This window comes from Corvus brachyrhynchos, unplaced genomic scaffold, assembly GCF_000691975.1.
Source record: "Corvus brachyrhynchos isolate BGI_N302 unplaced genomic scaffold, ASM69197v1 scaffold101, whole genome shotgun sequence".
Classification (NCBI taxonomy): domain Eukaryota; kingdom Metazoa; phylum Chordata; class Aves; order Passeriformes; family Corvidae; genus Corvus; species Corvus brachyrhynchos.
Window position 1 is genome coordinate 14,397,752 of NW_008237239.1, and position 14,007 is coordinate 14,411,758.

General features: G+C 40.7%; 1 long non-coding RNA gene across 1 annotated transcript; it reads right to left on the reverse strand.

Moving 5' to 3' along the window:
- Positions 1-11,476: 11,476 nt before the first annotated feature.
- LOC108445605 lies at positions 11,477-14,001 on the reverse strand. Its single transcript, XR_001860540.1, has 2 exons — positions 13,796-14,001; positions 11,477-11,726 (listed from the first exon to the last, which is right to left on the reverse strand). It is a non-coding gene; the product is annotated as an uncharacterized LOC108445605 (long non-coding RNA).
- Positions 14,002-14,007: the final 6 nt, after the last annotated feature.

Sequence of the window (14,007 nt, forward strand, 5' to 3'; positions counted from 1 at the left end):
TTGGCACAGAGGCCCCACAGTCATTTCAAATTTAGACTCTGGGCTGCACTTGTTCCAGGACTGTGTGTCTCTTGCCAACACACTGAAGCGCCTCAGGCTTCAGTCTGATTCTTTGTTTGCTTGCCCATTAAAGTTCTTATCCCACACTCCCTTTTGGCAGAAAATTTTGTTATTTCTGCTTTATGCTGGCCTAGGCCCTTCTCTTGCTTCTGTTCCTATTAACCTATAGCAGTGACAGCCAGGAGCAAACTGAAGCAGCTGGTTGGAGATGCTACTATCAGACTGAGAAACAGCTGTTGTGCAGAGGGGCCACCCTGAAAAACTTCTATTGCAGCATTGCTGGGCTGTAGTTTGGCCATTGCAGTTGGGGAATTGGGGAAAGAGAGCACTTTCATTTTCAGATATTTAATTGCTGAAAAATGTAGGGGTGTGTGCAGCATCTTTATTGGATGTCACACAGAAGTAATGCTTTCCAGGTATTTTTTGGCACTTTGCATCATTATCCTCTTACTGCCAGCATGGAATGGCCCCATGTTGCAACTCAGTGTGCAACTGACTTCCAATTTTTCTGTTTAAATTAATATTTACCAGTTGGTTATTTTTGGCAGACTTTTATTGATAACACTGATTCAAAACAAATAGCCAAATTCTGCCCTTGGTTACAGCCATATGACATTTAGAGTTAACTCTACTTTTACCAATGCCACCAAGGGAAGACATGGTCCTTTTCCTGACCTTTGCTCTGTACTTACCTTTAGATTAGAGCTGGGCTGCTGTTTTAACTTTGAATATGTTGGGATACAGCACTGAGTAGAGCTCCAAAATGTATTGATTGGGCATTTCTCTAAGATATTTAATAGTCCCTGCATCTTACCCTTCAGGAACCAGTCCCTTCAGAATGCCATCACATATGTGCAGAAGAAACTCTTGCAAGAGCACTATAAATCAGATCTTTGCTATCAGCCAAAAAAATTAATTATTGAAGTACTTCCGTATCCACCAAAAATCAGGTGGATTCATCACTTCAGACTTATTTTAGTTATTTCTAAATTAAAGATGTAGCAGAGTCATTGACCAGGGCATAGGACCTACACTGTAATTTGAATAGACTCAGAGCAAGCGAGGTACTCAAAGAAGCTGTGCAGAATTTTCTGCATGTCCTGCTGTACGTTGCCTCCACACCTCTGTAAATGTACAGCACTCCTGAATCCAGGATATTGATACAAGTAAAAACCTCAGCTATGCCTATAGAAAAGCCATAAAATGGCAGGACAGTGCCTGTGTAATTGGCATGTGGGCCTAAGAACTGTTGCATTCGGCTCATGTTAAGAGCTGTATTCCAAACCACATTCCTGTTTGTCACCTTAAGGGTGGGAAACCACTGAAAGAACAAAGTCAGCCACCAAGGCTGCCAAGCTAAGTTTGCTGTGACATTGATAAATATTCAAGCCAATGTCTTTCAAATGTTATTGTGAATCACCTTTCCCTCCTTCCTTCCCCTGCTTCAGTCATCTTGCTGGCTCAGAATATTCACCTTTGTCTCAGACCTCAGCTGCCTTCACTTTATTGCATATGATTGCTATTGTCTTTGTCTCTTTTATCCGCTTCACTGTGTCTCATTTTCCTAAAGTATCTGGCACCCACTTTTCCATAACACTGTTCCTTTGTTCCAGGAAAACATAATTTCAGGAGGCAGCAGAAATACAGTTCCAAAGGCCACCGGGTGACATCCTCTCTCACCTGATCTTTATTCATATTGGGGTTTAATGGCACTTTTTTTTTCCATTTCTCAAGCACCCTGCAACACCCTTCCTCCCTGACAGGAAGGCACATTTTATTTCTCATAAAAATGCTTTCCTACCAATCTTCTGTTCTTCAGAAGTTTCAGAGACCTTTCTGTTAAATGCTGGTTTTCTCATGTGGATGGACCTGTTGACCTGATCGTGGTTTATTACTGTTTTGACACTTTTTTCTCCTTCCTAAATTTGGAAGAACTTAGACCCTTTTGTCATTTCCAATTCCTGTGATATTGGCTTCAGCAGCAATCTTTCCAAATGCTGTTTTGAATATTGTGGTAAGAACAACTGAGAATCCTCAATATTTGACCAGTTTGGCTTTCTAAAAGTAATATTTTTAACATGATACCACTAATCTTGTGTTTGTGGCTCATACATAATCAACCTGCCTCCGATATCATCAACACCACCAAAAAAAAAAAAAAAAAAAAAAAGGAAAAAAAAAGTGGTTTCTGTCATTTCTACCAACTCAGGCAAGGATGCTGTTATGCTGTCCTTTATGTACACTTTCTTAGCTCCCTGGTGCACTAAAAAAGGGCCCTCAGTCCATTGAAATAATACAAAACCTCAGTTGCTGATGGTAGTGGTATGTGATTTCCTGTGTACGTTTTACACCAGAAGGTACAGTGCCTATTGTACATCCCCATTTAGAACTCAAACACAATGGCTCATGCAGCTGCATGGTGACCTGCCAATAAAGTTTAAGACAGCATAGACTTCCACATGAATCTGCAGATTAATGAGACAGAGAACTATCTTCTTTTTTCCCCACAAAAGGCTACTCGTGCATTCAGAATGTGCTGCAGACTAAAACCAAAGTTCAGCTCGCCACAGGAGTAGAGAGAGAAGAAACACGCACAGGATACACTCAGAAACAGCCCAGCCCTTATGGAAAACTCCTGTGGAATTTAACACAAAATGATATGCTTTCTACAGATTTTTTTTCCCTACCATCCTATAGCTCAGATACCTCTTCTATTAAATTCTATACAATGGCACAAAAAACTTCATATAAAAGATATAATGCTCCATAGGTTTTAGAGTAATTTTATAGTGTTCCGTTACATTTCTATAGGACCCCCTTGTTTCTATTCCAATTATATTATCCAGAACTTTTCATAAAAGGCCTATCTTATAACAGGCCCTTTCCCTCTTTTTCTGTTTTCCTTTAACAGAATGTGTATAGAGATATACATTACAAGGCGTGTTTCTTACAACTCCATGATTTTAGGCATATTAAAGTCCCACACATGGCAAAAGCATTATTTTGTCTTTTGGCTAGGAAGCTAAGTAAATTAGTGAGCAAACTGTCAAAGCCAGACAAATACAAATTTATAACTGCCTTCTCATCTTGATTAGGCCGATGAAACAACACTACTGTGGGAGAGCAGGAAAAAAATGAGCTTTCAATCTTTTTTTTTTCCTATCATTTTGAAGCAAAGCCCAAGGTATAAACACTTACAGAAACCTTTCTGGTGAATATCCTTTCAGGACTTTATGTTAAAAGGTGAAGTAAGTAGTGCAAGGGTTAATTTAACTCCTTGAAAAAAGTCTTCAGTCTTCAGGAAGTGTTTGGCACATCACAGTCCAGAAATTATAATGTAATTCTTACATATCTGTCATTCTGGAATACAGTGGCTGTTGTCTTGGGTGTTAATTCAAACACTGCCATGATTTTGGGCTGCTTAATATTTGTCAGTGGACACAAAGACAGCAGGTACTTCAAGGGTACACACTCACAAGATCTGATACCTTTATAATCTGAAGGTGCTAATCCACTATGGAAAGATAGCTCAGACTATTCTTTGAGCTAATAACTAGAGGCCAAATTATTCCAAAATGGACTGGAGAAATGACAGTAGTTTAAATAGAATTTTTCATTCTAGAGGTCACCTAGTTAACTGTGTTATAACAACACTGGATTCACTAGTCCCTGTTTGGCATGGCCATGGCTCCAGACAGGAAATTGTCTTCACATATGGTGCTCAGAGTGAAGAAGAACACAAGGATTCCCATATGGCCTTATGATGAGCAACAAAAATTACAGTGACTAAAGAGACGACGTCTAAGAAATAGGTTTCTGTACTCACTTTTGGCATTTTCAGAGTTAGTGATCAAAATAAGTAATTCCACATCTATGAAGGCAAATGCTGGGTATATTAAGAAATCTATAGAAGACTAAAAGTTAACTGAAAAAGTTAATTGAACCAATGAAGGTCACATGGCCTATTATTTTTTTCTCTTCCATAAATTTCACAGAGTAACCATGTTTTGATCTCAGAGAGGCAGGAGATGGAAGCTTAAAGCAAAGTGGCAAACTTTAGCTTATCAATTGGAGACTATTTTTAGTCACTGATTCTTGACACAAAGATTACCCTTGCCAGTTTTTATGGCTTGAAGAGAAGGGACCCTAGAAAGGTTTGATAAAATGAGAATGTCTTTAAAAAGAACAAGTAAGGGCAATCCTCCTTGAATTAACCTCATTTATTAAACAATAATTTTGTGTCAGTTTTGACTCATCGAGAGCTTATTTTGTTCATAAGAATGCCTTTGATGGTGTAAAAAGGTCTCTGAATACATGAATCACAATTCAATACCATCCAAAGCATCATCAGATGTCATAAAAAGGGATAAATTCAAATTCCCTGTGTTAATGTGGATTGTGTATCCACTTATTTTTATTATCAAATCTTTATTTCATTCCTGAGATGACAATATTATGTCTTACTGCTTTCATGATTGTTTCAATTCATCTAGCTCCTGCATACATTTCAGTACTTTTCATTTTTCACTTAACTCCCTTGAGAAGGAGCTTTGCATTGACTCATTTTCTTTCTTTTCCCTCTTTAAGAAAGTTTTGTCTCTGTGGATTTTCTCTGAAGATGTTTTAACTGATGAGCTGCGATTTCAACACTGTTTCCCAGACTGACTGAGCAGTGTAGTCTCATTCTCATTGTGAGTGTGTTCGCTGAAGTTAGTACTGTGGTCCAGCTGAACAGTTTCCAACTCTCAATACTGTAATCCTAATGCATCTTCTGTTCTCTGTCTTTCTTTTGTTCCTCAAGGTATTTCTTGAAGTATGGAGAATCCCTGCTCCCCTTCTAGCACAGGAGGAAAAGCATCATATTAATCTTTGGGAATGCTGATTTCTGTTCCTAGTTTTCTAGTGTTTGAAAAAAGCCTGACTTTGTTGACACAGTCATTTTCTGGGACAGAATATATGACTGATGTATTTGCCCATGAATTCCTGTTTTTATTTTTTATTATTTTAATAAAACAGTAAAATTACATGCAAATACATCCATGAAGTTCAATGAGGCCAAGAGCAAGGTCCTGCACATGGGTCAGGGCAATCCCAAGCACAAGTACAGGCTGGGGGATGAATGGATTGAGAGCAGCCCTGCTGAGAAGGACCTGGGGGTGTTGGTGGGTGAGAAGCTCAACATGACCTGACAATGCACACTGGCAGCCCAGAAAGCCAACTGTGTACTGGGCTGCATCAAAATAGTGTGGGCAGCAGGACCTGGGAGATGATTGTCCACCTCTACTCTGCTCTGGTGAGACCTCACCTGAGGTGTTTTCTGGGGCCCCCAAAAGAGGAAGGACATGGATCTGTTGTAATGAGTCCACAGGAGGCCACAACAATGATCACAGGGCTGGAGCACCTCTGCTATATGAAGACAGGCTGACAGAGTTGGGGTTGTTCATCCTGGAGAAGAGAAAGCTCCAGGGAGAACTTACTTTAATAGAAGACCCTTAGGGATCTAAAGGGACCTACAAGAGAGCTGGAGAGTGACTTCGTACAGGGGCAGGTAGAGACAGGACAAGGGGGAATGGCTTTAAACTGAAAGAGGTTAGGTTTAGATTGGATATTGGGAAGAAATTCTTTACTGTGAGGATGGTAAGGCAATGGAACAGGTTGCCCAGAGAAGATGTGGGTGTCCCATCCCTGGAAGTGTTCAAGGCCAGGTTGGATGGGGCTCTGAGCAACCTGGTCTAGTGGGAGGTGTCCCTGTCCATGGCAGAGGTTTGGAACTAGATGGTCTTTAAGGTCGCTTACAATCCAAACCATTCTATGATTCTATGAAAATAAAACAATATACTTTTTACTTTCATTTAATATTTGCACCAAATCTTTGAGTAGATATAAACCCATCTGTATTACCCAGATCAGTTGCTGAACAGCCTCATTTTCTGTCTTATATATTGGGATTTTCCAAATTGTTGTCTTAAAGAACATTTGCCCTTCCACCTGGTCAATCATATCTGCCATACTGGTCCCTCTACACACTTGGGCCCTGAAGTTCACTTACCCTCTGCAGTCCAGGTGCTCCAACTGCATGTATGGAGTCTGACAACTCCCAGTCTCACACAACCTTTCTTTCTCACCCCACTGAAAGGCTTCTCAGTGACATAAACCTGCAAGGCAGTCACACTTGAAGATAAAAGTTCCCTTAGTTTTATCACTATTATTATTGTTATTGCCATTCTCTTAACTCTGAGACCAAATAGGCACTGACAATGGACAAGGGAGAAGTGAGTATTTATCTAAAATGTATTTGTCTGTATCTAAAATACTTTCGCAGCGCAATTCTCCACGGTGCTGAATACCTGAAATCCCTGACCAGTTCGCACTTATTCTGTCTCCGTTCTGGATCATTCCAAGAGCATCCCCAAAAGAGTGCAATGGCCGTGTGACAGATGGTTTCCTCCAGAAAGCATTCCCAAAGGCAACACGGACAAGACTGCACCATATTATCTCCTGTCCCCATCTCTGTGACAACATCCAGCCCTTCAAGTATTCCCTGTGCCACATCCCTGAGCTCACAGAACTCTGCTCCCTGGAACCAGCATCACAGGGACTGCAGCTTCAGGGATGCATTATTCCATATATATTGAGCAAACACCACAAACTAAGAGTGCTCTCCCTGAGCCAAAGGCTCACTAGCCCAGGCCCAGAGCAAAACTCACATGCTTTGACTACATTTTTTTTCTCCCATCCACTTGGTGGATGCCACACAAGCTAAATGACCACCAAAAAAAATTGTTGCAAGTAATGAGAATTCCCAAAGTCACTGATTGTAATAAAAATACTCTATATTTGATTTTTCAAATGCACTCTGGTACGTAATACAAAGGTGGGAGAGCACCACATTTCTGTATAAACACATCTGGAGGCCTTCCATCTGCTGCTGGTGTGATACCTCTCAGCACAGTGTCCCTTAGAAATATTTAGTACTCTCCAGACCAGCTTTCATCTTTCAAGAAGTAGAAGTGCCTGTCATCTGATGATGGATGGTGGCTCTTGTCTCAGCAAAATCTGTGTATTCTCTGCTTCTGTCCATGTAGAAAAGCAGGCACAGAAGGAAAAGCAGACGAGGTGGCTGTCAGAGAAAACACCCACACACAATGTGGACATGAATTAGCCTTCTGAAAGATGGGCTCCTCAGTCAACAGGGAATCATACCCTGTAAGAGGGAGCTGGTATACTTAAAGAAGGCTCTTTGGTTTCCAGAATCCATCTACTCAATGCCTTTTTTTTTTTTCATTAATGAAATTAAACCAGGACAGTAAGGGAAGAAGGTAAGAACAATATTAGTTACAGTTCTCCCTCCTTCCTGCTATTACTTCATTTTGTTGGAGGAGATTAGAAGGAGGAATAGTGCTCTGCAGCAAAAAGAAAGAAAAAGGAAAATTATTACACACAGGAAATTGAAGATTAAGATACATGTATATCCAGCAAGGAAAAAAAAGACAAAAAATAAAAGAGTATGTGAAGTACATTATACACAGAAGAAATTCCAGCAATGGAATTTGCCAGGAACTAGATGAAGGTGGTAAAATCATTAATAATGAAGAAAGCCATATTCAATAAATATGTCTCTCCTTGATTTGGAAAAAGCAGGATAACAGCAGTATCATATCGGGCAGCCAAAGCCTTTTTCAGTCCATTAGTAACCAAATAGGATGTTAAATATCTACTTGTGATAAAATCCTGTAATTCATCAGGCCCAGATAACTTGCACCTGAGGAGTCTCAAATAGTTGGTGGAGGGAATTCTTCCTTCCACATGTTAATTTTTAATGGGTCTTGAAATAACACAGAAATTCCAGAAGACTGGAAGAAGACTGATGTTTTGCCAGTATTCAGCAAGGACAAACATGATGACCTTGGTAAATATAAGCCAGCTAACCTAACATCAAACTGGAGAGGAGGTGAGGGGGGAGCAAAATAATAGAATATGGGATTCAACTGATAAAGAATGAAAGGACAGGAAGTAATTAATGCCAGTCAGCATGGTTTTATGGAAAATAGGTCTTGTCAGACAAACCTGATTAGATTACAAATTTGGTTGAAAAGGTAACTGCCTCAGTGTGATATACTGAGGCATTTGTAAGGCATTTGATTTAATTTTGCAAAGCATTCTGATTTTAAAAAAATATTGTACAGCCTCAGTGAAACACCCCCTGGCAGAACAATGCTCTTATTAAGCAGCAAATCTCAAAAATATTTTATCTCTGGGAAGTCATCTCTGAATATAGATATTTTTAGCATGGCTGGGAAAGGGTCAGTCTTAGGCACGGCATTTGAGCATTTCTGTAGTGGAGTTAAATATAAATTACTATTGATTGTACTGCTAATGCAATCTTTGCAAAAACAAATAGAAAAGTATGTACATAGATGTCATGTTACACCTTTATGCAGCATTGGTGTGGCTACTGAAATGCCTCACAGTTTCAGTGATCATATGTTCCAAAATGCTGCAAAAAACCCCAGAGGTTTAAAGAATAGCTGCAAAACTCATTATTAGGACTGAAGAAAATGCCTTACTATGAGAACTTTAGAGAATGTGGAGAGACTGCTTGGTTACAGTGAGTAAATACCTCCATCAGCAGAAAAGCAGCTCACACACTTTCCTTTTTCAGCACCCCCAGTGTGCTTGGAAAAAAGAGGTAGGCAGTCTTAGGGCCCAGGTCACCCTGAAGGGTTTCTGTTTCCACATCAGTAGCAGCATAGGTTAAATACAGCCTGGTGGCAATGGGGTGACCCTCATGACAGGAGGGGTGCCTGACCTACTACACACGGCAGCACTCGTGTAGGTCGTCTGCATCTGTGAAGGCTCCAAGATTTTTCTCTTGCTTGTAATCCCTCTCCAAGTAAAAGGGCAGATAAAGTGACCCTGGATAACTCAAAAAGTGTCCCGGCCAATTATCCTAGGGAGCCTCAAGGAGTTATCAGAGGATCAAAGACCCTTCTCTAGTCTTCAACTCAGAAAAGTTGCAGCTAGACAACAAAAGGAGAGGCAGGGGAAGAATGTGACAACTTAATGATTCTACAGCAGCACCGGGTAAGATCTTCAACTTGAGCAAGCAGGTGCCACTCCTTCAAAGTCAGTGGAGAGATGCTGATTTACACCAGGGGAGAATCTGACATAATATGTTTTTTTATTTGCTTGAGTCCTGCCGTGGCTCCATAAGCAAAGGTTAATGCAGGTCTGCCAGGGGCAGGCTGGAGTTAACACAGAAAGGCAGTTGTGAGGTTGCTGATTCTGATAAAAGCAAATTGTGAACTGCAAGCATCTGAGTGTTGAGTGTCACATTCACACCTAACTGCTGCCCTTGCCTGTTCCCCACAGTCATCCAGCTCTGTCATCATGATATGTTCCTGAAACCACATTTGTGCTGCTGTCACTTTTTGTCTTTGGAAATTTGTGTACAGGCTTTCTATAACGGCATACTAAAAATGCTTTTAAACTTCAAATGAGTGGATTACAATATGTTTAACCCAGGCAAATCACTTCCATATATTAGGTAGAAACTTGAGTCTTTACTTCTTCTAGGTCTGCACTTGCAGTGGGGATGTTAACACTGATAAAACTGTAGGAGGCATCTGATAGGTGAGGGCAGTGAAGAGTTTGCTCCTTTCATGAAAAAAAAAAAAATTAGGAACCTCTTTCCAGATCTCTGGGTCTTTCACTGTCACAATGTCTCTAAAGAGAAGAGACAGGTATCTCCGTAGGGTTGCTCATCTTCTCCACTTCCACCAGCCCTTTTTGGCTGGGAACAAAGTTCTGACTATCAAACAGAACCACAGCATCTGCAGAGTATTTTTGCCTGTGTTTCAGTACTGGGCAATGTCAACATTGTCAACATGTCAACAATTAGTAGCACAGATGTAGAAGATAACATGAGGACAGATTTTGAATGTCAAGGCCAGGCCCCTCTAGGGCTGGGAGCTGGGAGCACATCCGCCTAGAGATGCATTGGTGACACACCACCCTTGCAGCCCCCACCAAATTCTGAACTCACTGCCATCCCTGAACTCCCACCTTGCAGGTTATTTCCTAAAAGTGATTAACTGCACTTTTCTTCTTTGAAAGGCAGCATTTCCCAGCTCCTGCTGAGTTTTTACCTTCACACTTAATCTCTGGTTCACAACAAGTAATAAATCTGAACCCAAACTATCCATAAATTGCAAAGGTACCAGAAACAGCTGCCTAGCTACAGCAGGACAGAGTTTAGGACAAGCCATGAAATCTACCCACAAAACCTATTAAACCAGCTTACACCGAGGTTTTTTGTTACTTACACTGCACTGTGGGATGTGCTTCCATCTGCCCTGGTTGTGAGTACCTGTACTGGTGAGCTGAAAGCAGCTGATGGTACCAATAGGTTCAGGATTAAAAAAAAAAGAAAAAACAAAGGATAAAAAAAAGACAAGGTTAGTATACCAGATCTCTCTGGAAATAATTGCATTAAATATAGAAAAGGTTATATACCATTTCCTTTGTCCTTTCTCTCCCCGCAGGCTGCTGGCCTATGATTGTTTCTTGTACCTACCCTGTAGCTGATTTTAGTGTTTATTCCTAGCTCCCCCTCCAGTTTGCTCGGGGCCCTGTGTCTTAGTGAGTGACTCCCTGCTCCCTTTCCAAGTTCAGAACCTTTCTGGCTAAAGTCTGTGGTGACACGTAACACAAAAAGACAGCTCTGGGCACAGGGCATGCAGCCGTTCCTGGAGAGTGCAGGCTGCGGTTCGGCGGTACCGTTTCTGGAAGATTAAGTGATTAAGCCTAACTAAAAGTGACTAACTGGGATGGATCTTTTCCTGTCAAACACACAACGTTTTCCATAGAGCGGCTCCAAGGTTGTGAGTGAAGGTGAACAGCTCTGCTTCTAAAGACTCCTTAATTTTAAGAAATTCAAAGAGCCCGCACGACACTTTGTTCTGTGACTTTCTTAAACCTATACCCTACTTCACATCCTTTCATGAGCCATCATCTTTCATATTTAAAGCAGACACAACGGAAGTTAAAAAAAGATAGAAGAGATGAGAAGTACAAGTCTCTGCAGATGTAAGGTATAATTTAGCAAAGTATTTTATCACCCAATCCTGCCAGGTCCTCAACATGTTCTGCAAGCACAGACTCCTCCACTCATCTTGTGAGCAGTGGGGAGTGAGAGCACTCCAGGCTTTTTCTGGTTGCAGGAAACTCCCTGGTGTTGTTCATTCAGCCTTTGCATGCATATTCATATGGCTAAAGCCTTGAGAGTCTTCATAAATTGATTACTAAGTCTGTGTTTTGCAATAAACCATTATTTATTGAGGCATTCATACTGATTCATAAAAACCCACGTTCAGATTTTCTGATGAACATGGTATGAAAACACAGATGAAATAGGGAGATCCAAAAGAATATGTTTTATTTACAGGTTTTCCATAAATACAGAAAACAGGAGATGGGATAAATACTCTAACAAAGTAGCCACCAAACTGTTTTCATTAATAACTTATCAAACCAGTTTTATTTTTGCAAACATCCAAAGGAAGCTAAAAGCTATGCAGGCAGCTGGTTGAATTTCTCCTGGAGGGTTTGAATGGGACTGCAGGCCGCTGCTGAATTTCACTCTTGGGAATAAATCCATGCATTATCTGTTGGAAAGCAATATTTTTCAGGGTGGAATAAAGCCTATTTAGTAAATTATTATTTTTGTTTTTAAAACTAAATGACTCTTTATTAAAAAAGAGACCTACTGAAATTTGAATTTTTCCTCATTACCTGAGGCATAATCAAATTGTCAGCTGTTTTACAAGGGTGATAATGTGGAACAGAAGTGTGATAACATTTGCCATCATTCCAGCTGGTTCCCCCAAAAGACTCCCTCCCACAAGCTTCTTATCAGTGAACCCACACAATCTTAGAGAAGCACAAGTTATTGTTTACAAGTGATCTGATAATGAACATCTTAGAATCATAAGGTTGGGAAAGACCTCCAAGATCATCGAGTTGATAGATATGAGCTGTTAGCCTTCTTTTATTTGGACACAGTCTCATTTGAAACAGAAATTAAATGCTGACTTCAGGAAAGAATTTAGGAATTTGTCACTGATTTCAGCGTGACCAGGATTTTGCTACTGGAGTATGTCATCCTGTTTTCAGATTTCGGAAGCAAATGCTGAAACATTTCATTTTGCTAATGTAGAGAGTAAAAAAGCTGAAAATGTTTCAAAATAGTTTATAATGTTATAACATGATACAGTAGCTGAAAAGATAACTTGGCATTTTAAGGGTACAATTAAAGCGTATGTGTTTACTAGGGATTTTCGTAAACACACTTATTAAGGACATTTTAAAATCAAGATTGGTTATTTCATAAAAGTTCTGCTCTACTTTGAGCATGAGTTAGTTTAAGGAATTCAAATAGCTTGTGCAGCATAAGAAGTCAGAGTAGGTGCATTTAGGAGCTGTGACTATTTGTCTAACTATAATGGATCTATAAATTAATCAAACTGGATTGACCATAAGGGCAGTTTTCCAGTTAATGTTAATTCATTCTCAAAGTGAATACATTATCGATCACTATTTTTAAATATACTTAGGTATAGAATAGTCTATAATTAAGAGTTCAGGCCTTTGAGCTTGACATCCTCAATCTACCGAACTGGGATGTAAATGGCAGTCCTCACGCACTAGATGAGGTACTTGGTTAGACACTGCTCCTATTATTTTAACTGGATACCCTAATTCCATCCCTGCAGTTCTACAGTTGGTCATAATCAACATCTAGCTCATTTGTTGAGGGTGATAGCATATTTTTCAAGGACTGGACCTATCTTCATTGCTCAGTCTTTCATTGTGAAAACAGTGATGTTTTAACTAATTCAAATAACACTAGTCCAGAAAGACACATTCTTTTTGCAGTGGATCCAATGACTTCATCATGTTACAATGGATGGGAATATCAGAGAAGTTAAAGATGTGCAACTGGATATAAATTAGTTATATGGAATGGTGTATTGTTAGGGCCCTGAGGGCACAACTAGGCCTTCATCTTCCTGTCCCACTTCCCTGGGGACTCCCACCCACTTTGTCTGCTGCTGCCCCTGGGACCTGGCTCACTCCTGACCGTGCCTGGGGCTGTCAGTGAACCTGCAGGGACAGGCTAGACTTGCCACGTTCTCTCCCTGCCCTGGTTATCCAGGAGGCCGCAACACCTGAGCCCCCCATGACCTGACCTGGAAACCTGCTCACGACTGAGGTGCCTTGCTCTAGGAGACCTTGCTGCTTCTCTCAGTGGCACTTCATCACCCTGGTGTGAAATAAGTTTCAGATTACCCCACTAACTGCTCTGCTACTGCAGTCAGTATATTCCTTGCTGACTCTGCTTCTCCGGAGCTCCAAAGGAGAAGCCTGCATGGATAACAAGCAGCTGCTCCTGAAGATATTTAAAAGCTATTCCCTGAGATAACTATTACTTTCACAGTATTACTGCATAGCAATAGAGCATGGACATATTTCTTGGTCCTTTGGCAGACAGAAATCTTCCGAATGTGATAAAACAAAGCCAGCCACTTCCTTTGGCACAAGAAAATTTGTGGTTAGGCACAAAAGTTAAAAAAAAAAAAAAAAACCAAACTAAAACCAAAAACAATATCTCAATGCAAAAAACACCTTAGAAGCTGGGAAAAGCCACTGCTGTAGAGCAGGAGAGTATAATTACCTCAGTTTTACCTTTCTTCAAATGAGTATGACTTGCTTCACTGACTTCACTGGGAACTGTATTAGGTGCTAATATTAACGAGAGGGCTGAGAGGCCAGCGGGAGAGCCCCTTCCCCGGTGCCCTCGCTGCCCGACAGCCGGGTGGGTTTCGGGGATGCTTCCACCGCACACAGGTTCGCGTGGGCAAACCCTCCCCGACCCCAGCCCAGCCC